This window comes from Bubalus kerabau, chromosome 2 (genome assembly GCF_029407905.1).
Source record: "Bubalus kerabau isolate K-KA32 ecotype Philippines breed swamp buffalo chromosome 2, PCC_UOA_SB_1v2, whole genome shotgun sequence".
NCBI lineage: Eukaryota > Metazoa > Chordata > Mammalia > Artiodactyla > Bovidae > Bubalus > Bubalus kerabau.
In genome coordinates this window covers 44,286,440-44,311,848 of record NC_073625.1, presented here as the reverse complement: position 1 = coordinate 44,311,848, position 25,409 = coordinate 44,286,440, and the positions used below count along the sequence as shown (strand labels likewise).

Sequence of the window (25,409 nt, the reverse complement as noted above, 5' to 3'; positions counted from 1 at the left end):
TAAATGTTTTTAAAGAGAATTAGGTTTTACTATGTAAGTCTTGGCTCAGAAACTACCCAATTAGTTTGAATTAAGATACTCAATTTAGAAGTCTGTCTTCTGAGGTTGGTTGCAATTAGGACCAATAATGCTCATCCCCACTTCATATTTTTAAATTATTTTTTAAAAAGTGCTGTGAACTGCCCAGAAGAAAAGTACTTCATGAAACCAGAATGATACAATTATTATCATCTACAGTTCCCTGGGCTGCACTGTCGAAGTAGGTCAGCATTCAGTCTAAAGCAACTTCCTTGTGTAAGTAAAAATTTAAAACAACTGGAATGACTTTTGTCCTGATTAGCTCAGGCTGACACACAAGAGGCCACAGACAGGCCCCGTCCCAGAGGACATGATTTCCCACCGTCTGGAGCCTGGGGTCCAGCGGCTTCAGCCCTGGCGCGGACCCTCCCCGGGGTACAGTGTGGTTTCTGCAGTACATCCTCACCTGGCAGGCAGAGAGCCACCTCGTGGTCTTTGCAGGTAGGGGCGCTGGTCCCGTGGGAGCAGGACCCTACCCCTGTGGCCTCATGTAACCTCGGTCACCTCCTTATTCCATGTATAGTCACACTGGGGCTTAGCCTGGACATGTGAATTTGGGAGCAGGTCGGGGCACAGCTCCGTCCAGAAGCAACTTTCAGAGCAGTGCCACCAGATCGTGCATGGGCTGGCCCTGGACTTAAAGCGGAAGGGGAGAGGGGCCTGGAACTGGATGGTGGCCCCCGAGAGTGCCCTGCTCCCCTGGCTTTTCTGAGATTCAGACTCGGTGTCTGGAAGATAGAGCCGTGTTTCAGCCACAGCCCCCAAGTGCCTGGGTGGGAGGATATCAGTGTCACTGCGCGACCAATTGTAGGGTTTCTGTGAGAGATGGAGAGTGACTCTGCCTACGCCGGGGACACGAGGAAGGCGACCGTCACCTACTCAGGGGTGCTGGCCAGGCGCTGGGCCGCTCTGCTTGGGGACAGCACTGTGGCCAAGACGGGCGTCAGGTTTGGGGAGACAGAAAGTAAAGCTCCAGAACAGCCCTGGAAACTCTAGTGGGCAAAACCCGACCTGGTTCGCTTGCTCCTCACGTGGCTGCATCCTCCTTGGAGCTCTGTTGTCCAGGGGCTGAGTTTGGGGAAGCACACAGCTGGCTTTGCTGCTTGCACCCAGCCCGCTGTCTCGTGGCTTTGTCCTGAGGATGTAACCAAGTGGGCGCTCGTCCTGCCATTGGGCCCCGCGTCCAGAGGGGCGAGAACTTCCTTGGAAACGAGAACCGCCAACAGGACGAGGAGAGGGAGGCCAGTGGGTGATGTTTTTACTCCATGTTTTCATGGAATGGAAAGGACCCATGATCTTGAAAACCAGTGATTGTCCTGCAACTGATAAATAGTGTTGAATCCCTAGTCCAATCCATAAGCTTTAGTAATTTATTTTTTCCTTCATAATACCAGCTTTTCTTGATGGATAATCAGTAGTTGTTCTGTGTGTTCACTGAAACCTGGACAAGCCCAGGGGGCCCCTTTCTGCCTGCAGTGGGGCCCCAGCCCCGCAGACGCCGAGCTCAGTGGGAAGCCGCAGCGGACCGTGTCGGGAAGGAAGGGCTGGGCTGACGCTACTGGCCTAGGGGCCGCTGCAGCCCTTCTCTCACCTCCCGGCTTGGGGCCGTGTCTTACATAAGCTGGTTCTGTCCTCCGTCTGCTTCTGACTTCATCACTGATAGTGCCGGCTGTCCTGGGGGGCCCCCTCTGTCCCCACATTGCAGCGTCCTCTCTCCTGGACCAGAATCACAAGGGAAGTCGAGAGAGATGGGCTTTTAGGGCGTATTTTTCTCCCCAGTAAATGGAGCAGCTAATGCACTCCTAAAGACAAGTGGTGATTTTCTCCCTGTGAGGAGAGAGGGCTCCTGGAGGATGCCTGCACCACTCAGCCCATCCAGGCAGCTTCCTCCCACTTCTCTGAGGTCACGGGTGGAATCAGAGTGGGGGGAGAGTCCCTAATGGCCTTCCCCACACAAAGGCCCTTCAGCACTCAGACCATCCGGGCGGCTTATTCCCTCTTCACTAAGGTCACGGGTGGAATCAGAGTGAGGGGAGACTCCCTAATGGCCTTCCCACACAGAGGCCCTGCACCGCTCAGACCATCCAAGAGGCTTATTCCCTCTTCAGTAAGGTCATGGGTGGAATCGGGGCTGGGGAGATAGTTCTTAATGGCCTTCCCCACACAGAGGTCCTTTCCATACCCGTGACATTGCAGCTGGAGGCAGGGGAAAGCTGCATGGTAGCCGGTCAGCGTGTCCTTAAAGGGACTGAAACACATCTGAGAACTTCCGGTTTGGTGTCTGGACCTGCCCACAGGGTCAGGCGCTGTTGAGCTGCAGCGTCACACATGTTGGCTAGCCGGAGCCCGAGCCCGCTGCAGCAGGTGGTGTAGATGCTGCCTGGGGCAGGTGGGGTGGCGAGGCCACCACGGTGGAAGCCAGGACCCTTGTGTGCAGAGCTCTCTGGGTGGGACTGAACGGGGAGAAACCTGAGGCTCCCCGGCTTTCCCTTATGAGGAAAGCAGTGAATGAGACGCTAAAAATAAGGATACTCTCACCGCCAAAACAATGAAACGCTTATAGTAAACGCAGAGTATCCAAGGACGAGGACTACAATGATAGCTGGTTAAAAACCAAGATTATTAACCCAGTTTTCCTTTTAAAAGAAGAAAACAGAGTAAGGAAAGGACCGAGTAGTGATTGTTTTTCTTAATGCAATGAGGTAAATTGAATTTATGTGATTATACTTGAAACTTTCTTTACTACTTCTCTCAGAGTTTCAGGAGAGAGAATGAATCCAGTGTTAGGAAAACTCAGGGGCAGTAGTGTCCCAGAAGCTGCGTGTTCGTGCCGCACGGACGTTCGGGGCGCTGGGCCCGCTCGTCAGTGCTCTGTGTGTCACCGTTCTCACTAACTGGCATTCGGCGCTCAGCCTCTGACACCACGAGATTAAGCTGGAAAGGCACAGCTCTGAAGTCACATCTGGTGCCGTCGTCTGTCGTCCACACAGAGGCGGATCGTAAGGTAAAGATCAGATGTCCCTGCAGATGGAATAAGGCAAGTGAAAATCAGGAAACGGGGAAGCACGGCAGGTGCCCCCCAGGTGAGCCCGCGGTGGACGGGCAGCACCGCGGGTGCAGGGGGAGGTCCGAGGGCGCTGGGTAAAGCTTCCAGCTCACTTCCCATGCTGCCGTCATGCTCTGCGACTGAATGACCCCAAGGGCAGCCTCCTTTACAAGACGAAAGTGGAGTCTACCTCAAGCATTTGCAGAAATCGGAAATAGCCCACATGAAGTGTGAGGTCCCAGGGAATCTCAGCACATGGTGGCAGATGCTTCTGTGGTTTCATGGGGCCCAGAACCTCTGGATCTTTAGTGCTGCCCTGTTTCTTTTACACAAACCACATGTTTGTTTTGCATTTTCCTTAAAATAGTAAGTCCTCATGACCTATTGTTCAGTCACACAACTTCCTTCAAAACTGTGATGTGGTCAGAAGAATTGGTTAAATACTGGCTTAGTTCTAGACTAGTTCTGTTGGTACTTCCCTCGTTTTCCCCTTTGGACAACAGCACCCACACAGGATCCCCATGAACAAGACCCAGATAAAGAAGCTGGAGTGTCCAGGACAGACCGTGACCACAGCTCCTGGTGGCATGTGCTGCACATGGCTTTCTGTATGGATGTCCCAAAGAGCATTTTCATTCTTTTAAATAAGGTGCATTCTTTTTCTTCACTGTTCTTCACAGTAGTTCAGTTGCTCAGTCATGTCCAAGTCTTTGTGACCCCATAGACTGCAGCACCCAAGGCCTCCCTATCCATCACCAACTCCCGGAGTTTACTCAAACTCATGTCCATTGAGTCGGTGATGCCTTCCAACCATCTCAAACTCTGTCATCCCTTTCTCCTGCTGCCTTCAGTCTTTCCCAGCATAAGGTCTTTTCAAATGAGTCAGTTCTTTGCATGAGGTGGCCAAAGTATTGGAGTTTCAGCTTCAGTCCTTCCAATGAATATTCAGGACTGACTTCCTTTAGGATGGACTGGATGGATCTCCTTGCTGTCGAAGGGACTCTCGAAAGCCTTCTCCAACACCACAGTTCAAAAACATTAATTCTTCACTTCTCAACTTCTTTATGGTCCAACTCTCACATCCATACACATACATGGACCACTGGAAAAGTCATAGCTTTAACCAGGCGGACCTTTGTTGGCAAAGAAATGTCTCTGCTTTTTAATATGCTGTCTAGGTTGGTCATAACTTTTCCTCCAAGGAGTAAGCATCTTTTAATTTCATGGCTGCAGTCACCATCTGCAGTGATTTTGGAGCCCAAAAATATAGTCAGCCACTGTTTCCCCACTGTTACCCCATCTATTTGCCATGATGTGATGGGACAGGATGCCATGATATTAGTTTTCTGAATGTTGAGTTTTAAGCCAGCTTTTCACTCTCCTCTTTCACTTTCATCAAGAGGCTCTTTAGTTCTTCTTTGCTTTCTTCCATAAGGGTGACGCCATCTGCATATCTGAGGTTATTGATATTTCTCCCAGCAATTTTGATTCCAACCTGTGCTTAATCCAGCCCAGCATTTCTCATGATGTACTCTGCATTTAAGTTAAATAAGCAGGGTGACAATATACAGCCTTGACGTACTCCTTTCCCTATTTGGAACAAATCTGTTGTTCCATGTCCAGTTCTAACTGTTGCTTCCTGATCTGCATATAGATTTCTCAAGAGGCAGGTCAGGTGGTCTGTTATTCCCATCTCTTAAAGAATTTTCCACAGTTTATTGTAATCCACACAGTCAAAGGCTTTGGCATAGTCAATAAAGCAGAAATAGACATTTTTCTGGACCTCTCTTGATTTTTTGATGATCCACTGGATGTTGGCAGTTTGATCTCAGCCTTTTATGAATACAGCTTGAACATCTGGAGGTTCAGGGTTCACATACTGCTGAAGCCTGGCTTGGAGAATTTTGAGCATTACTTTGCTAGAGTGTGAAATGAGTGCATTTGTGCAGTAGTTTGAGCATTCTTTGGCATTGCTTTTCCTTGGGATCAGAATGAAAACTGACCATTTGCAGTCCTGTGGCCAGTGCTGAGTTTTCCAAATTTGCTGGCATATTGAGTGCAACACTTTCACAGCATCATCTTTCAGGATTTGAAATAGCTCAACTGTATTCCATCACTTCCACTAGCTTTGTTCGTAGTGATGCTTCCTAAGGCCCACTTGACTTGCATTCCAGGATGTCTGGCTCTAGGTGAGCCAGACACCATCATGGTTATATAACACCATCGTGGTTATATGGGGCATGAAGATCTTTTTGTATAGTTCTTTTGTGTATTCTTGCCACTTCTTCTTAATATCTTCTGCTTCTGTTAGGTCCATACAATTTCTGTCCTTTATTGTGCCCATCTTTGCATGAAATGTTCCCTTGGTATCTCTAATTTTCTTGAAGAGATCTCTAGTCTTCCCATTCTATTGTTTTCCTCTATTTCTTTGCACTAATCACTGAGGAAGGCTTTCTTATCTCTCCTTTCTATTCTTTGGAACTCTGCATTCAAACAGGTATGTCTTTCCTTTTCTCCTTTGCTTTTGCTTCTCTTTTTCTCACAACTATTTGTAAGGCCTCCTCAGACAGCCATTTTGCTTATTTGCATTTCTTTTTCTTGGGGATGGTCTTGATCCCTGTCTCCTATATAGTGTCATGAACCTCCTTCCATAGTTCTTCAGGCACTCTGTCTATCAGGTCTAATCCCTTGAATCTATTTCTCACTTCTACTGTATAATTGTAAAGGATTTGATTTAGGTCATCCCTAAATGGTCTAGTGGGTTTCCCTACTTTCTTCAATTTAAGTCTGAATTTGGCAATAAGGAGTTCATGACCTGAGCCACAGTCATCTCCTGGTCTTGTTTTTGCTGACTGTATAGAGTTTCTCCATCTTTGGTTGAAAAGAATATAATCAATCTGATTTTGGTATTGACCATCTGGTGATGTCCACGTGTAGAATCTTCTCCTGTGTTGTTGGAAGAGGGTGTTTGCTGTGACCAGTGCATTTTCTTGGCAAAACTCTATTAGCCTTTGCCCTGCTTCATTCTGTACTCCAAGGCCAAATTCCAGGTGTTTCTTGACTTCTTACTTTTGCATTCCAGTCCCCTATAATGATAAGAACATCTTTTTTGGGTGTTAGTTCTAGAAGGTCTTTTAGGCCTTCATAGAACTGTTCAACTTCAGCTTATTCAGCATTACTGGTTGGGGCATAGACTTGGATTACTGTGATGTTGAATGGTTTGCCTTCTAAACGAACAGAGATCATTCTGGCATTTTTGAGACTGCATCCAAGTACAGCATTTCGGACTCTTTTGTTGATTATGATGGCTACTCCATTTCTTCTAAGGGATTCCTGCCCACAGTAGTAGATATAATGGTCATCTGAGTTAAATTCACCCATTTCAGTCCATTTTATTAGTTCGCTGATTCTTAAAATGTCAATGTTCATCTTGCCATCTCCTATTTGACCACTTCCAATTTGCCTTGATTCATGGACCTAACATTCCAGGTTCCTATGCAATATTGCTCTTTACAGCATTGGACTTTACTTCTACACCAGTCACATCCACAACTGGGTGTTGTTTCTGCTTTGGCTCTGTCTCTTCATTCTTTCTGGAGTTAATTTCTCCACTGATCTCCAGTAGTATATTGTTCTTCACAGACTCTACCAAAGCAACACACAATTAATTGGTGTTCAAAACTATTTTAGTAATGTATTTTTCTAATTCTAAAGTTTCTGGATTATAATCAGCAAGTTAGCAAATTACCCATGAATTTACTCTTCTTTCCTGGCACAAAGATTGTTTTATGTGTTTTTTTTTTTTGTTTATACGGCCAGTAGCTATTTCACTAGGAATGGGATTTAGATTGAATGTTGGTTTGGACCTTGCAAAATGAATCATTTCCCCCAAGATTTACTCCTTACCTCCCAAGGATAATTGTAATGTAAAAGCGCTCATTTAATTGGCTTGAAGCCCATAATGGGAGCTGCGCCTGTACTCCCTGCCAAGGCGGTGCCGCAGTCCTGCGACTGCAGACGGCATGGGGGTGGGGGGGGGGGGTGGCGCATGGTCAGCAGAGCACAGTCTCCTTGGAGCACAACCTGCTGTGTCCTGAGGGTGAGTCCCCAGCTGTCTGCAAGGACACGGAAGCCCTGCTTTCCTTACCTGAGGAGCAGACAGCCTCCCTGGGACGTAACCTCTGTGTCCTGAGGGTGGGTCCCCTGTTGTCCTTTCCCTAGGGAGCGGCTCTGAGCAAGGACGCTCTCCCCTCCTTGTTGTGTGGTGACGTTTGCTTCCATTCACCACGATTCTGAACTGGAGGGAGGGTAGTACAAAATCGACCGCAGTGAGTTGTTTCTGCCTTTATGTATCCTTTTTACAGTTTCTACCTAAAGAAGCTTTTTAAAAAGAAAAGTCAGATGAAACAGAGAGGAGAAAGGACGTGTGGGAAAGCAGTCAGTCTAGATCGCCTTGACTGCATGTGCCAAGTCCTGCGGGCTTTGATGCCCTGCCTCCTCTGCATGGCCGTGCCTCCACCCTCCTGAGTGTTCACCACCATGTGCATACCCCTCTCTGAGTTAGAGCCGTGGGTGCCCGAGTCCTGCATCACTTGCTGGGTGAGGCACCGTGGCTCGTCTTGCATATTTACTTGCTTTACTAGGTGGCTGGGTAGTGCATGTCTCACTGTATAAGTACACGTTAGTGACTTCCGAACATAGAAGAAGGTGCTCAAGCCTCTTTTAATGGCAAAGGAAGTGTTTTTCATGAAGTGTTTTATTTTTTCTCATCAAAATGACAAAGATGAAAACATAGCTTACTGCCCAACGCTGGTGAAGGCCTCAGACGCTCGGTCCCATGACCAACACTTCTATGAAGGGAAATTCAAGGTGAACGGAAGTGGCGTTGGCTCAGTGGAGGAGAAGGCAGCTCCAAGTCCAGTCCTTCACAGAGACATCGAGGGAGAAACAGAGACGGTCAGAAACCACTCTTTTTTAAGAGTCCCAGGGTGCTGGGAAACGGTCAGAGGTCACAGGAACCACAGAGAGGCTCAGTCAATAAAAAAGCGACTTAAAAATGGTAAGAAGGGCTGGTAGAGTTTTCATTTTCCTTGCCTCCAGCCACTTGTCAGATTTTAGGTGTGTATTTTACCAGTATATAAAAGGTGCCACCTGTGTGCACGAGGGAGTTTAGGCAGCCACACACGTATCCAGGTCAGTGTGCACATTCAGAGAAGCCTGAGAAGGTGCTGGGCTTGCTTCAGGCTGGAGTCTGTGTTCCCACAAGCCTGCTCACACTTGGGAGGGCAGCTCAGCACAGGGAAAGTCTGGAAGGACTGGGAGAACGGTTCTGCTTATTCTTTGTTTTTTCTATTTTTAGCTCCTGGCATTCAAAGAAATTTCTTTCAAAACACTAGCTGGTCTAAGATAAGGAACAGTGACTTTAGTGACCACATACCAGAGCAAATACAGTTTTGTTCAAAAAAGTTTGAGAAGTTACTAGACTACAGTAGCCTTCAACAATGCAAAAAGTCAATCCTGGGAAGAGTTTTCATAATTACCACAGTATAATATCACATTTTTGTTCAAATGTCCAGTTTACAATAAAAATATTAGGTATATAGGAAAGTTTTAAATTTTTAATTTTTAAAAAAAGTAAAAGAAACAGGAAAGTATGGCCCATTCAGAGCAACAAAGTTGAAAGAAACCATTCCTGAGGAAGTTCCAGACACAGTGCTTACTAAGTGAATATTTTAAAGATAATTGTCTTTAATATGCTCAAGGAGCTAAACCATCTATGGGCAAAGTGAGAATATAAATAGATAGAAAATTACAGCAATCCAACAGAAATTCTGGAGAAGAAAAGTATGGTGACTGAAGTGAAAATTGAACACACAGAGGAAGGAATTCACGAACTTTTAATACAAGACAACTGAAATTAGAGGCTGAAAAACAGAGAGAAAAAAGAGTGAAGAACGTTGAGGGAGCCTAAAGGGCCACTGATGTCAGAGAGAGCCCAGGATACTCAGAAGAGAATGGGCTGATTCCTAAAGGCCTGGAGAAAACTGCCACGTAAATCTGTATTCACTGAACCTTTCCTTCAAAATGAAGGCAAAATTAAGATATTCCCACAAAACACACAGTTGAAAGAGTTTGGTACCTCTAGACCCACTCTGAAAGAAATGCTGAGGGGAGTTCAGATTGAAATAAAAGAATGGAAGACAGCAACTCAAAGCTCTGTGAAGAAAAGGGTCTTCGGTAAATGTAACTACATGAGCAGGTATGAAAGCTGACATTGCTGTATTTATGGTTTATAATTCCACTTTCTATTTCCTACAGTAATTATAGCAATTGAGACAACTGCATAAAAGATAATTATAAATCTATGTTATTGGGCACAGGTATCAAGGTATGATTTGTGGAAATCAATAAGAGGAATGGAGCTGTCAGAAGCAGAGTTTTTGTTTGCTATCGAAGTTAGTATTGCATCAGTTGAACTAGATTGTTATAATTTTGGACCTCCCTGGTGGCTCAGACAGTAAAGAATCTGCCTGCAATGCAGCAGGAGAACCTGAATTTGATCCCTGCGTTAGGAAGATCCCCTGGAGAAGGAGGGCATGGCAACCCACTCCAGGAGTCTTGCCTGGAGAATTCCTTTAGGAAGATAAATGTAATTCTAACATCCTAAATTGATCTACAAAAATAATCTAAAAATATATACACATCACTTGATGGCAATTAGACAAGGAAACAATGGAAACAGTGACAGACTTTATTTTCTTGGACTCCAAAATTACTATAGATGGTGACTCCAGTCATGAAATTAAAAGACACTTGCCCTTGGAAGAAAAGTTATGACAAATCTAGACAGTGTATTAAGAAGCAGAGACATCACTTTTCTGATAAATGTCCGTATAGTCAAAGCTGTGGTTTTTCCAGTATCCATGTACGGATATGAGAGTTGGACCATAAAGAAGGCCGAGTGCCAAAGAATTGATCCCTCCGAACTGTGGTGCTGGAGAAGACTCTTTAAGAGTCCCTTGGACAGCAAGGAGATCAAACCAATCAATCCTAAAGGAAATCAACCCTGACCATTCATTGGAAGGACTGATGCTGATGCTGAAGCTCCAATACTTTGGCCACCTGATGCGAAGAGCCAACTCATTAGAAAAGAACCCTGATTCTGGGACAGATTGAAGGCAGGAGGAGAAGGGGATAAAAGAGGATGAGATGGTTGGATGTCATCACCGACTCAATGGACATGCAGGAGATAGTGAAGGACGGAGAAGCCTGGCGTGCTGCAGTCCATGGGGACACAACTGAGCGACTGAACAACAACATACACAAAAGGAAATGAAAGGAAAATCAAAATGGTTCACTACAAATAAACACAAAAGGAAGTAATGGAACAAATGAGGGACAAAAGATACTTATATGCTGATAAAAGTGTCGATTCACCAAGAAAATATAACTGTTAAAAATATGCACCAAATAGTGTCCTAACATATATAAAGCAAATATTGGTAGAAGAAAGAAATAGGCAACTTAACAATTATACTTGGAGATTTGAAGCACTTTCAGTAATGGATAGAATGTCTAGATAGAAGGTCAGGAAAAACAGAGTACTTGAACAACACTGTAAACCATCTAGGTACAATACACACACGTGTGTTAATAGAACGCTCTGCTCGAAAAGAGAAAATTCACCCCTAAATACACCTCTACTCCTTCTAAAGTGAGTATGGAATGTTCTCTATGATCGGCAATATTTTAGGCTACAAAACACATCTCCATATATTTGAAAAAATTAAAATCCTATGAAGTGTATTTTTGAGGATAATGGAATAAAGCTATAAATCCACAACAGGAGGAAAACTAGAAAATTTATAAGTATGTGGAAAAACACACATTCAAACAACCAATGATCAAAGAAGCAATCACACAGAAAATTAGAAAATACATAGAGATAATGAAATGAAAACACCACATACCAAAACACACAGGATGTTATGGAGGCTGTGCTTAGCAGGGAATTAATAGTTGTAAATGCCTACATTAAAAAAGAAGAAAGTTTTCAAATCAGTAGCCTAATATCACACCTTGAGAAACTAGGGAAGCCAAAGCTATCAGAAGGAAGGACATAATAGTAGAGAAAATTAAAAAAAAACAAGAAAGTGTATGAAGAGGTTTGTGTTTTAGCACAATAAAGATATTCACAAAAAATTTAAAATACACAAAGCTTGTAACAACTAATTAAACTGAAACTGATTACATGGAAATGTACATCAATAGAAGTAGAGTTGTTTATTGCAAGAGGGTTCATAGGAATGAAAGACTGAAAGCGAACATAGTTGTCCATCTCTAGGAAAAGGTCACTTCTGGTGCATCTATTTAACAGAATAGGGAGAGTCCAACCAAGTGAGTGAAGTCAAGCCCAGTCTATAGTATGTTCTGATCTCAAAGACACTGTGCATCATTAAAAACAAGGCACATTCAGAACCACATGTGTCTTGTGCTTTGTTAGTACAAGTAGGGCCTCAGTTAGAACTGAAGGAAAATGCTCACCAGTGTCCATAGCAGATCCACAGTGGAGAGCAGTTCACCTTTACCACGTGCGTGCACACGTATATGATACAGGTTTACGTACACACATGCACACACACGCTGAGTCCACGGGTTACTGCCCGAGAACTCGGGGTAGCAGATACAGTACTGTCATGAAGGGTGCTGGGAGCCCTGTCCTGCATACAGTGATTCAACCTGAAATGGTCAATCATGTAAACGATTTTCTAATCAGAGGATATGAAAAGATTGAAAGTAACAAATACATATGAAAAGAAAAAGCCTGCGTCCTGTGGCAGGGGGTGCAGAGGGAGGCCCGGCTCCAGCTGAGCTGAACTGAGCCCAAAATGCCTCCTTCCCCAGATTCACCGGTTACTCCAAAGACCAAGATCTGTAAACCCTGTCATTCAGAAACCACCAAACAGGTGTTTCCCGCATAAGACAATGAAACATAACTGCTTGTTTATAGATTTTAGAAATTATGATAATATCCCATGAAAACGTGTTGTAAGAAACATATTTATTTGCTCTAGAGTTTACAGCCCCACCAGCTTTTCAATTTTCCACTGTGATTACTATTAGGTCAGCTACACATGGGACATATTTCTGGTAAACGAGCCTTAGGAAACAGGTTTTCTCCCCACTCTGATTTTCTCCCCACCCTGATTTTCTCCCCACATTCTCTCCCCCAGCTTTTCTCGATCGCTTCTTTCTAAAGCTGCTGAAATGAGTAGTCATGGGGCTTCTGGCCTTCAAAGCGCAGTATGTTTTAGAGCAGTCAGAAGCTTAGGCTCACGTAATACTTGCTTTTAAATCCGTTAAAATCACTACACTGTAGATCTGTCTGTTGTTGGATCAAGTCTTTGGGAATTCTCCGTCAGAAACTACAGCTGAGTTCCTCTCACGTCATCAGCTGCTTGTCTGAGCTCAGTCTTCTGTGCCCACCTCCCAGGATTATCCTGCCAGGAGGGAGAGAACAGCCCGAGGGCAACTCTTTGCCCAGCCTGGGGTGTGCAGCAGACGCTCCACTCTGAGTGCCCTCCCTGAGCCCATGGGACACCCCCAGTCCTGGGCCCGGAGTTGGGAACTCTCCTTGGCCTCCCCATCACGGCGTCCCGTCTCCTGCAGGCCTTCTTTTCCCTGTTCTGCATAGTGGACTCGGGGGGTGGAGCTTGTCACCAGCTCCTCGCAGTGTCCCCGAGGTCCCAGGTGAACTCCCAGCCTGGGCAGACAAGGGCCGTGCGTCTCCTTTCCTGTCTGCCGCCCTCTGCAGAGGGCGCAGAGGATGGCAATGCAGGACATCCACTGGGAGGTGGTTACAAGGAGCAGTTACCGTTTTTGAAATTAGTAACGTGATTTCCAGAATATCACTTCATTGTGATATTTTTCTAATGCTTTCGCTGGAGGGTTGTTTACAGATAATGAAAAGACACTTAATGGTAGCGTTTTGGGAAGATGACACTTCCTGGAGAAAGTCAGGAAATAGCTGGGGGTGATCATCCTCACTAGAGAAAGTTGACGCGCTCTAAAAGTAGAGCCTTTCCAGGACCCGAGGCCTTGTACAGCACCTAGCACTGGGTTTCCTCCTCCTTCCTTTCTTTCCGTCTTCTGCGAATTCTTGAGCAGCCCTGTCTCAGTCTTGAATTTCTCAAAACCAAAGCAGCAGCAGCACCAGAGGAAGCTTATCCGGGAGCACGTGGTTGTCACTTCAGTCCCGCTTTCTTGACTCTTCACCCTTCACCTCCCAGCACCGCCATCCCATCCGCCACGGGCACCTGCTGTGCTACAACTCCAGCTCCCGGCTCCCGGGAGCCAGCTCGTGCCTCAGCAGAAGGGCAGCCTTCAGCGCCTTTGATTCTGTAAGAGTCTGTCTCTCACATGGATGTTCAGCTTCCCTGCGTGACAGACACATCCCCTGATGCGGGTCATAGGTCACCTCCGTTGATGCAAAAAGCAACACCCCCTTTCATCAGAACGGGGCCTGAGGCTATAAATTAGATCCTGTCAAGCGATATATTAATTTATTACATTTTAGATGAAAATCAAGTGACTCATATCAAAATTTAATATAATTTTGCTCTGTTTTAATTTTCCATGCAAACATGCAGAGTGGGCACCCACTCAGCAGCTGGAAAGCTACTAACATGAGCGTTTGTGTTGTGCGCCTGGAACTGCACCAGACTGCATCTGTCTTCTGATGGTTCTTATCTCAGCTAGGTCTTCACTGACTCCAAGCCACAGGTGGGAGGTCCGGGCGGGACTGAAAACCCACTGTGCTCTAATGGAAGTCAGGGTCCCTCGGCATGCAGGTGCCAGCACGCCCCTTGGCATGCAGTGCCAGGGCTGGAGTGTGGTCTGAGAGCGGGGTGCGACGTCCTGCCTGTGACCACCCCATGCTGTCCTGACGGGTGGGCAGGTCCGTCCATCCCTCCCTCCTGTCAATAGCACAGCAGCCGTGAGAGAGTAAATTCCTCTTGCTGAAGCCACCCAGTCCTATGGTTGTTTGATTTGGCAAACTCTAGCACACTAATACAAGGACTTCTAACAGAAGTTGTTTGTAAAAGTCATATTTTTACCATTGCTTTAAGCTTTGTAAGTCTGAATCAGTTTTATTTTTCCTTGATAGATTTTTCTGGTCTGTGAACAAGGACGAGATTGTCCTAATCATTTGATTCAATTTAACTAGAGGCAGGGCACTCAGCTTGACCTTTGCCTGAGTTGATGAACAGGCTAGTGAATGAACCACAGGGACAGTGACCCCCCCAGCCAGGATACGTGTGACCAGGAGGAGAGCTGTCTGAAGGCATAGTGGTCAGAGAGGTGCTCAGGTTGCCAGCAAGGATTTTATTTTTCTCAGAATCTGTAACTCATGATGAATTGATGTACAGATACAAAAAAAAAAAAAAAAAACAGTTTAGAGTCTCTAGCTTTAATTATCTACATAGGGATGTCACTTTTTCTATGGGGTTGCTAAATGTGTTCACCTTGATTAAACAACACAAACCATGTAATCCCAACACTCCATTCTTGCCGCATCAGATGCTGACTTGTTACCACAGGCGTGAAATCATTAGTGAGCTGCTACACAGTGAAGGACAGACAGTGGTGACAGGTGACGCGGGGAGTCCCTGCTGTGTGAGCGTCCCTGCTGGCTCCCGCACGGCAGACCAGACGTGTCTGTGGAGGAGCTGTCCTCAGGCTAGTGTCCGTCCCTGGTTTTGGCGATGCCGAGAAATTAGCACATACTGCATGCTTAACTGGGGCTTCCCTGGTGGCTCAGTTAGTGAGGAATCCACCTGCAATGCAGGAGACCTGGGTTCGGTCCCTGGGTAAGGAAGATCCCCTGGAGAAGGAAATGGCAACCCACTCCAGTATTCTTGCCTGGAAAATCCATGGACAGAGGAGCCTGGTGGCTACAGTCCAAGGGGTTGCAAGAGTTGGACATGACTTAGCAACTAAAACCACCACAACCACATGTTTAATTATGGTGTTTTTTCCTTGTGAAATAGTTTGTTACTAGATTGACAAGTGTGAACCTTATTCATCTTGTGTGTGAGTGTACAAGTATGTGAATCCAAATGGCTTTCTTAGCCACTGTTCTGATTTCTTTGTTAGCAATCAGTTCCCATCTCCCTAAGACCCTCCATCGGCTGCTGGAGCATACATTCTGAAACACAAAATTAATTATGTCCTTTTACTACAGATTAGGGTTCAGTGGGTCCCATAGATTTTAGGATGAAGTCAGAACTCATCATCCCGGCTTTAGTGTGAATGTTTCTCACCTGGAGGGTGGGAATCGACTGGTATCTATCTCCTTGGTGGTTGTTAGGAGGCTAGCTGGTGTGTTGATGAAGGCTCAGCTGCAACAGTGGCTCCTATTTTCTCGTTTATGTGGAGAGGGGAAGCAGGGGTGATGGGGCATTCGGGCTGTCGCTGGGCCTGGAGGGCAGGCTTGGGCCCGCGCCATGGGCGCCCTCGTCTCTGCCACGGCCGGAAGCCCTGTGGCCCCTGCCCCTGAGCCCACGGCCTCCAGCAGACCACTCAGCTATGAGGTCATTGCCCTGGAACCGTTTTCACCGTCTCTGCCACAATTTTGCTGGGAAAATAGATTCCCTGAACCTGGACACTGGTCTCCTCTCACTCTCACTCACACCAAAGATTCATGCAGGGTCAGCTGATTGGTAAACAGAAATCATGTCATGTTTGGAATCCTTGTTATAGGAAGAGGAAGTGCATTTAGTTATCTATCATATCTATCATTTATCAATCACCTCTTGTTTATCTGCCATCCATCATTTACCTATGTTTCCCACTTCTGCACTCTGGTCAGGAGTGGGATGGGTGCGTATTAAGCTGAGAACTGACAAAGTGTTTATTCCTTGTAGGAATATAGCAATAGGAAAGGTCAGACTTGCTGACTTCATGGAGCTTACCTTCTCCTGGGGAGGGCAGGTGCTTCAGAAGTGGTCGTGTCAGCAAACAGCATCATGGTGCTGAGGTCAGAAAGGGCAGGGCTTGGAGGAGGCGGCTGCCTGAGGTCAGGCTCAGCTCTCTGAGGAACTGACCTCCCAGTGGACACGGACAGAGGGGAGGGAGGAGATGGGGAGCTTTGGGGGAAGGACATTCCAGGCAGTGAAATGCTGGGTGGGAGGACTGAAATGAGGAAACCTGGATGGTAAGAAACAGGCCGGTGTTGCTGGTGGGACGTGATCAAGATGGGAACCGCGGCAGGTGAGGTCAACAGGAGGGAGGGGACGCGAGGATCTTCAGAACATGTTGTGGACATCACTTCTGCTCTGGACAAGCTTGGATGCTTTTGGCGGTGCTGATGCTGGTTGGCGTGACCACTGGTCTCCAAGAGTGGGGAGGGTGACATCTGGAAGGTTTGCGTCAAGGCCGGGGATGCTGCGGCCTGGACTGAGGGGCTTCGCTCACAGGAGTTTGGATTCTGGGCGCACTTAGAAGGCAAAGACGACAGTATCTTTTGTTGGATTTATTGTGAGGTGAGAGAGAAAAATGAGATCAAACATGCCCGGTTCATTTTTAAGCTGAGCTTCTGAGTGGTTTAGTAATCACGGTGTCATTTACCAAGAAGGGGACCCTAGGGGAAGGAAAGATCTGTGGTAGAAAATCACGGTTCTCTGAGCCAGGCTGAGCGTAGTGGAGACCAGGCAGAGGTGTTGAGTGGGCAGCTGCTCACAGAGGCCCAGGTTCAGGAGAGCGGCCGGGACCGATGACCACTAGGGGCAGCAGCACACAGGTGGGATTGAAGCCCCAGAGCAGCATCAGAGCAGCAGGGAGGAGGCCTGGGGCACGGCGGGAGGCCCCACAGAGCCGCGTTCCGGCCCTGCCAGGTGGCCGGGAACCACCCTGGGTCACCTCCAGGTTCATGCTCATCCCGAGCCTTGTCTGTCTCCTGCGCGAGCTCCACCCCGCGTCCCCGAGTCCCCGCAGGAACACTGTCCTGCCTCCCCTCACTCTGCTGCAAAAAGCTGCCCTCAGCACCTAGTCCCCCAACCTCAGGCCCTTACGCGGCCCCCACGTTGCTGTGGTCCTTCCCCAGGCAGACCAGGAGCTGCCTAGTTAGTGGGGTCCACCCACAGCCCAAGGCTGTTGCCTGATTCCATATTCACTTCTTGTGTTAGAAATTGCGAGCTCTTTTCATAATGTTTAAAAATACATACAAACCCAGAGGCAGAGGAACCAGAGATCAAATTGCCAACATCCATTGGATCACTGAAAAAGCAAGATAATTCCAGAAAAACTTTTACTTCTGCTTCATTGACTACACTAAAGCCTTTGACTGTGTGGATCACAGCAAACTGTGGAAAATTCTTCAAGAGATGGGAATACCAGACCACCTGACCTGCCTCCTGAAAAACCTGTATGCAGGTCAAGAAGCAACAGTTAGAACCGAACATGGAACAACGGACTGGTTCAAAATTGGGAAAGGACTACATCAAGGCTATATATTGTCACCTTGCTTATTTAACTTATATGCAGAGTACATCATGAGAAATGCTGGGCTGGATGAATCACAAGCTGGAATCAGGATTGCCGGGAGAAATATCAATAACCTCAGATATGTAGATGACACCACTCTTATGGCAGAAAGTGAAGAGGAACTAAAGAGCCTCTTGATGAAAGTGAAAGAGGAGAGTGAAAAACCTGGCTTAAAACTCAACATGCAAAAAACAAAGATCATGACATCCGGTCCCATCACTTCATGGCAAATAGATGGGGAAACAGTGGAAACAGTGACAGACTTTATTTTCTTAAAGTCTTTTCTTAAAGTCACTGCAGATGGTGACTGCAGCCATGAAATTTTTAAAAGAGTCTTCCTCCTTGGAAGAAAACCTATGACCAACCTAGACAGCATATTAAAAACCAAAGATACTACTTTGCAGATGAAGATCCATGTAGTAAAAGCTATGGTTTTTCCAGTGGTCATGTATGGATGTGAGAGTTGGACCATAAAGAAAGCTGAGCACTGAAGAATTGATGCTTTTGAACTGTGGTGTTGGAGAAGACTCTTGAGAGTCCCTTGGACTGCAAGGAGATCCAACCAGTCCATCCTAAAGGAAATCAGTCCTGAATATTCATTGGAAGGACTGATGCTAAAGCTGAAGCTCCAATTCTTTGGCCACCTGATGCAAAGAGCTGACTCATTGGAAAAGACCCTGATGCTGGGAAAGATTCAAGGCAGGAGGCTAAGGGGATGACAGAGGACAAGAAGGTTGGATGGCATCACTGACTCGGTGGATATGAGTTCGAGTGAGCTCCAGGAGATGGTGATGGACGGGGAAGCCTGGTGTGCTGTTGTCCGTGGGGTCACAAAGAGTCAGACACGACTGAGTGACTGAACAACGAACAACAGCAGCAAACCCAGTGGCTTCCCTGGTCTGTAAAACCTAAAATTCACTGGGTTTCAGAATTTGGGGAGAGAAAAGACATGGTTATTTGTACTCCATAATTGCTTGGTTCTGGTGAGTAGGAGCTCTTTTTTTTTTTTTTTTCCTTCAATTTATAGAGTCAGTTTTCTTAGACCCGTTCTTTAGTTTCCAAACTAACTCAGCAAATGAACACAATAAATGCAGGCATTTTAATTTTATTTCGTGGCATAAAATTTAGCAAACTGCACTCTAACTCTGTTAAGTGGAATGTGTGATGGCCCTGTCTCTGAGGGGCTTCCTCTGGGGACAGCCTCCAGGCTGGCAGAGGCCTTGGGTAACCACAGCTAGTGACAGACACCTGACTAATACTGGGTGAGCCTTAAATGTTGAATCTATTTATAGCCAGTAAATATTTTAGATGTACATAATTTAACAGGAGCTTAGAATATTTCGTATTTTATAAAATAGAGTTCCAGTTAAAAGCCAAGCATAATGAAAAACATTGGCATGCCAGACTTAAAATATACATTCTTCACCAGGACAAATACAACTGAGGCACATCAGGATGCTTGACGATAAATGTCCAGGGAGCCACGTGCATTTGGGGCCCAGCTCACCCTGTTCCTTCACGTCTTCCCACACCTTCTACCATAACAGACGCCTCTTCTTCACTGAATGTGGGGATCACATGTCACTATGTTAGGATCTTCTCTGATAAGTTGAGTTCATTGCTTCCTCTTTAACTGTCATCAAACAGATATACATGCTATTTCCTTTGTCAGAATGCATAACGATAAGTACTATTTACTATTATTTTTCATGTCTATGAATAATGAACTCATTGAAAGTAGGGGGTCTTTTAATTTTATTGTTAATGACTCAGGCATAAAGAATCTGCCTGCAGTGCAGGAAACTTGCAGGAGACATAGGTTTGATCCCTGGGTTGGGAAGATCCCCTGGAGGAGGGCATGGCAACCACTCCAGCATTCTTGCCTGGAGAGTCCCACGGACAGAGGAGCCTAACAGGTACAGTCCATGAGGTCACAAGAGTTGTACACAACTGAGAGACTAAACAGCATCAGCAGCAGTGTTCACACAGCCTCTCCCCTGGTGAGGGGTCAGCCAGGTCCCGCTTGTAAGTCTGGTGCTCACAGCTCTCCACGTGGAGAGCGTGGCTCCATCCTGTCACCACTTACCTGTAGGGCAGAGATGCTATCCTGTAGTTACCGACTGTGTTTATGGCACTGCTTTCTGGAATATTCACAAACCTCTCTGTGAAACCCAGCCTCCTGCCTCTGCCCAGCGACAAAGTTGCTGCCTGGAAACCTGGGGCAGCTTTTGATAGTACGCATTTCTGCCCCAATCATGCGGGTCTGTATCTCACGGCTGCTGGGGATACTCTGCCTCCTTCCAGAAAGCCCAGTTGTTACCTCATGGGATGAGCAGTGTCAGTAGAGTGGAGAACTTGCCGGGTGTTTATGTGGGTCAGTTCTGTCTGTGTGGACATCTCATCACCCCTGCAGGAGAGCTGGACATGGCCCCCGGGCCACGCGGGAGCTCCAGCTTCGTCAGACAGGAAGGGCCATGAGGACGCGGACACGGCTCCTGTCTCTGGAGTGAGCGCAGTCTGTGTTATGCTGCTGTAGAGCCTCATTTAACCTTCTCCAAATCAGGACAAACTGCTGTCTGGGCCCCATAACAACAGATGGATACTTGTAATTCCATGCCATCAGAGTTTCAGTGGAGTGACAGACCCTTATTCTCAGAGACTGTGTCATAGACTGTCCCCTGCTTGTTTGCACTGACCGTGAACTTAGCTCTGCGGGAACTTTACAAAACTACGAGAGAATCGAGTTGTTCTCACAGTTGCCCTTCTAAAATCAAATGTGATTCTGTGTCCCCAGTGTGGTCTATAGTTATGCCTTGGCATTCGTTCTGCATGTTTTAGTAAGTATGACAAACACTTTCTTCTAATGTCACTTTAAGGCATTAACATTGCTCCAGATGTAAAATTATTTAAGGCACAATATTATATCCATTTTCCATTGAAGTTTTCTTTTTCAGTATTATAACATGGGAAACAAATAGTGTTATTCTTTCAAAAATTCCTCTTGATGGGGATTGATACCTGTTTGCTTAGCTACATTGTTTTTAGCCTCTTATCAATGCTATAATTATTGAGAATTAATATGTACAAGGGAGAAGGACATGGTAACCCCCTCCAGTGTTCTAGCCTGGAGAATCCCATGGACAGAGAAGCCTGGCGGCTACAGTCCATAGGATCACAAAGAGTCGGACACCACTGAAGCAACTCAGCACACGTGCAACTTCACTTGTCCCTCAGCTGGTAAAGAATCCTCCTGCAATGTGGGAGACCCAGGTTTGATCCCTGGGTTGGGAAGATCCCCTGGAAAAGGGAAAGGTTACCCACTCCAGTATTCTGCGCTCGAGAATCCCATGGACTGTATAGTACATGGGGTCACGAAGAGTTGGACACGACTGAGTGACTTTCACTTTCAATATATACAGGACACTCAAGTAAGTAGATTTCTTTTTTTCTGTCTTTCCTAAAATACCAATGAAGAGAGGTAGGCACTGTGTTGCAATACCTAAAACAAAACGTCTCCTGGCAGTCCCCTGCCTGAGGGGCTGACCTACTTCCTCTCCACAGAGAACAGAAGTATAAATGGCCTCAGATCTCGGCAGTGACCACACAGCTTCCAGATCAAACCCAGCATGAACCCAGATTTCACCTACGGCTGGACATTCTCCTCCTCTCCTTGGAGCCAGCCCTGCAACAGTGTAGCTGGGCACTGCAGGAAATACCAGCACGCTCTGTCATTTAAGGGAGATTTCATCATTTTTTGTCATTTCAGGATTTGGGGAGCTTGACGAACTTGTCTTTGTGCAGACTTCATGTGCATAAACTACTAGCTCAGCCCAGATTAAAACCTTAATTGCCATTTTCTTTTCTATCTTTGGAGTGTGGTGGGCATCTCTCCCTAAATGGACCAGGAAGACCCATGAGCGTAAAATGTCCTGAACAAAGCAGCCCCGAGTGGAGGCTTCGTCATTGTCCCTGTGGCAGGTGGGCACATGTCATCTAGAAAGTGTATAGCAGCCTTGGTGGGTATATATGCTAACAAAAAATGCCAAACTGAGATGTGTTTTCTTAAGAAAGATTAAAATGTAGAGTTACGGCCTCTCTTTGAGCTTTCCCCAAGGATCCTCCATAGACCCAGCTCCGGTTCCACCACGGACACCCTACCTGCCATTTCCTGTGGCTTTTCACAGTTTAAGTTCAAGTTTGTCATCGTCTTCCCCAGTGAGCACCCGGACCCCGAGAGCATGAGCATCTGCCCCCCTATTGCTCAGGGCCCTGGGCAGGGCCACTTGCTTAATAAGCACGGAAAAGTCCCCGTAAAAGTACTGAGGCGTCAAGCTTTGCCTTTTTCCTGGTCACCTGAGTTGTCATCAAATTGCTTATTTGCTCTTTTATGTCATCATAAGTGAAGATGCAGAGTACATCATACGAAATGCCAGGTTGGATGAATCACAAGCTGGAATCAAGATGGCGGGAAGAAATATCAACAGCCTCAGATAGGCAGATGATACCACGTTAATAGCAGAAAGTGAAGAGGAAATAAAGAGCCTCTTGATGAGGGTGAAAGAGGAGAGTGAAAAGGCTGGTTTAAAACTCAGCATTCAAAAAACTAAGATCATGGCATCCAGTCCCATCACTTTATAGCAAATAGAAGGGGAAAAAGTGGAAGCAGTAACAGATTTTGAGGGACTTCAAAATCACTGGGGCAGTGACTGCAGCCACAAAATTAAACGATGCTCGCTTCTTGGAGGAAAGCTATGACCAACCTAGACAGCGTATTAAAAAGCAGAGACATCACTTTGCTGACAAAAGTCTTTATAGTCAAAGCTATGGTTTTTCCAGTAGTCATGTATGGATGTGAGAGTTGGACCATGGAGGCTGGGTGCCAAAGAATTGATGCTTTCAAAATGTAGTATTGGAGAAGACTCTTGAAAGTCCCTTGGACAGCAGGGAGATCAAACCAGTCAATCCTCAATGAAATAAACCCTGAATATTCATTGGAAGGACTGATGCTGCTGCAGCTGAAGCTCCAATACTTCGGTCACCCAATGCAAAGAGCTGACGTGAGTTTGAGCAAACTCTGGGAGATGGTGAAGGACAGGGAAGCCTGGAGTGCTGAGTTACAAAGACTCAGACGTGACTTAGCTACTGAACAACAAAAACAAGTGAAGAAAATTTTTAACTTTTATTATCAGCATGGATTTTACCTTTTGTCCTCACGCAATGCAGTGCCAGCTTTAAATAAAAGTGAGAGATCATGGAACTCATTTTCAGATGGTTGGAATCGATTTGTGTCTCCTACTGGTACACTCACAGGCTGCTGTTTTGTTCCTGAGGAGCAGTGGGTCTGTTTTTTCCTGATGGGCCATATCAACCTGGACTCTGTTTATGCCCAAGCCATTGTTTGCTGCCACCCCATCACTGAGTTTCTTAGCACCTGATTCAGTTCTCTCCAACCTACAGGCTGTGAAACGTGGTCCAAAGAAGTTGACATCGATGTTCTTGGAAATTTTAAATCTTTTCAGGGTAGTCCATAAAAGCAGCAGAGGACGGGGCCAGGGGCACATTTACACAAGCCGTGTGACCTTCCTTATTCCAGTGTCCAGGACCCTCCAGCTGCATCCACCCTTCATGAAAGGGAAACCCTACTTCTGGAAAACTTTGCTGGGACTTCCACCTCAGGATCAGCGCCTTGAGAGAACAGAACGCAGTTCACGCTCACAGTCCAGCTGCTGGAGCTCCAGGTGGGGAGGGGCACGCCCCCACTGGCAACCATTCGGGGTCTAGGCTCTGCCACCCCAGGTGTGGCAGCCAAGTTGGGGGGGCGCGGGCCAGGCCACAGGGCACCTGCCAGTTCTCTTCGCGCTTCTGTGGCCAGAACTCGTCAGGACAGGTTCCCTTAGAGGGACTTGACTCCATGTCACTCGCTTGTGCTCATTGTGGTCAGCCGCTGGTGCCCGAGGTTGGTCTGTGGGCTGCCCCGTCTCCGGCGGGCGTCGCTGGCTGGGATCAGGGCGTCATCAGCGGTGTAGGTCCAGAGCGAGTGTGGCCGGGTGCTGACCGGGGCCGCGCGTCCTGACGTGAGCCCGGCCCTGAGGACTGTGTTGAGCAGCTGGTCCTCCGCTCAGAGGCTGAAGGCTGACGCGCTTCTGTTTGTTGATAATCTGGGGACCATCGTGGAGCATGGCGGGGCTGCTGCTAAGGCTTAATTCACAATCCACAAGTGAAAACATCACCCAACGGGCAACACACAGAGGTATGTTCATGCCTTGGAGAGGGTCGTGGGTCCCCAGCACAGTGTCCCTGGGGTGAGATGATGTAGAATCCAGTTTCCCGAGGTCACTGCTTTCAGCGGGTGCCCTGCCCTCTCTCGTCACCTGCCCTGCTCCTCCGCTGGCCGCATGTTCGTTCCCCCACAGCCTGACCTCTGTTCACACCGCCTCATACGTGTAAACCTGCCGTCCTGCCGTCCCTCCCTCCCAGAAGCTGTGAAGGGGATCAGCACACTCTCAGCCCCTCTTTCCTGGAGGCCTTCCTGGGGACTTGGAACGTCATGACCTGGACGTTTTCTGGGAGCTCTTCCTGTGTTCAGTCCTTGGTCTCCACCCCTAGTCCTCGACGGCAGGACCTGTGTGCCCTGTGCTCCGGGTGGTGTTTCTCTGACATCGTCTTAGGTAAATGACGCCTGTAGTAACTTCTCCACCTTGGGAAATGACTGCACTTTCCGCAGGGTCCTGACGCTGAAGACGTGTGCTTGCTCTGCTCTCGACTCCTGGTGTTCAGGCCCCCGTGGGCTCCTCAGGTGTCTGTAAGCAGGTTTATCCACGAGAGAGTTGAGACGAGGCGGTGTCTGGGGTGGGTTCCGCAGGGCTGGGTCCATTCTCAGGTGACACCCATCCCACAGGACACCTGCCTCCTAGCTGGGTCCCTCGTCAGCTCCGAAATCCCTGAGGGCGGATGGAGTGTGGACACAGGGCTTGTTGTCTGGCGAGCTGGGCGGGGGCGTGCAGACAGCCAGGACAGAGCATCCTGAAGCCCCCTCCCCGTGCCCGCACACTGCCAACCTCCCCCAGCCACCAGCATCCTGGTGTAACATAGGGTGCGTGTAATCATGTGTGCCTGGGTAGTAGTGTGCGTGTCTCCCTGTGTGTCCACCCCACAAAGGACACGTGTGCATGGCCCTTCCCTCCTGGCCTCATGCTCTGAGCAGCTCCATCACTGGGGTGCCCTTGCCCTCCAGGCCCTGCCAGCCTGGAACCCGATCTGCGCTCCCCCCAGAGCCCAGGCCCCTGCGTCTCCCTGAGCAGGTCAGGACCATTCACGGCTGCAGGGGCGGCTCCCACTGACTGTTAACAGCCAAGCATAAAATCGGCTCCAGGACAAGGCCAGAGTGAGGCCACAGTGGGCGCAGGGCAGCCGGTGCCCATGTGGGGAGCAGTGCGGGCTCAGGGACTCGGGGGGGCAGCCCTTTCTGGTGCTCCCAGGAGCCCGCGGTACTCCTTCCCAGGACGTCTGTGCCCGGAAGCAGCACCCGCTGGCCTGGGTGGTGTCAGTTGCAGTCACACGGTTTCATGGGAGCTGATGAGGCCTTGCCATGTTGACAGGGGCCGTTCTGCAGCGCTCCCCACCTCTCCTGGAACATAGCGTCCTGTAAGAGCCAGTCTTCTACCTTCTGAGAGCCCAGCTCCCTGACGAGAAAACCTGTCATGGAAGGTGCAGGTGCCCCCACCAGCCTGGGCATGTTGCA

The 25,409-nt window shown here is 47.5% G+C and overlaps 1 protein-coding gene and 1 long non-coding RNA gene across 2 annotated transcripts in view; one reads left to right on the top strand and one right to left on the bottom strand.

Moving 5' to 3' along the window:
- Positions 1–25,409, top strand: part of DLGAP2 (DLG associated protein 2) — a 634,262-nt gene that overhangs the window by 401,463 nt on the left and 207,390 nt on the right. The window lies entirely within an intron of this gene.
- LOC129643278 (uncharacterized) lies at positions 2,740–8,051 on the bottom strand. Its single transcript, XR_008710214.1, has 3 exons — positions 7,925–8,051; positions 7,272–7,421; positions 2,740–3,099 (listed from the first exon to the last, which is right to left on the bottom strand). It is a non-coding gene; the product is annotated as an uncharacterized LOC129643278 (long non-coding RNA).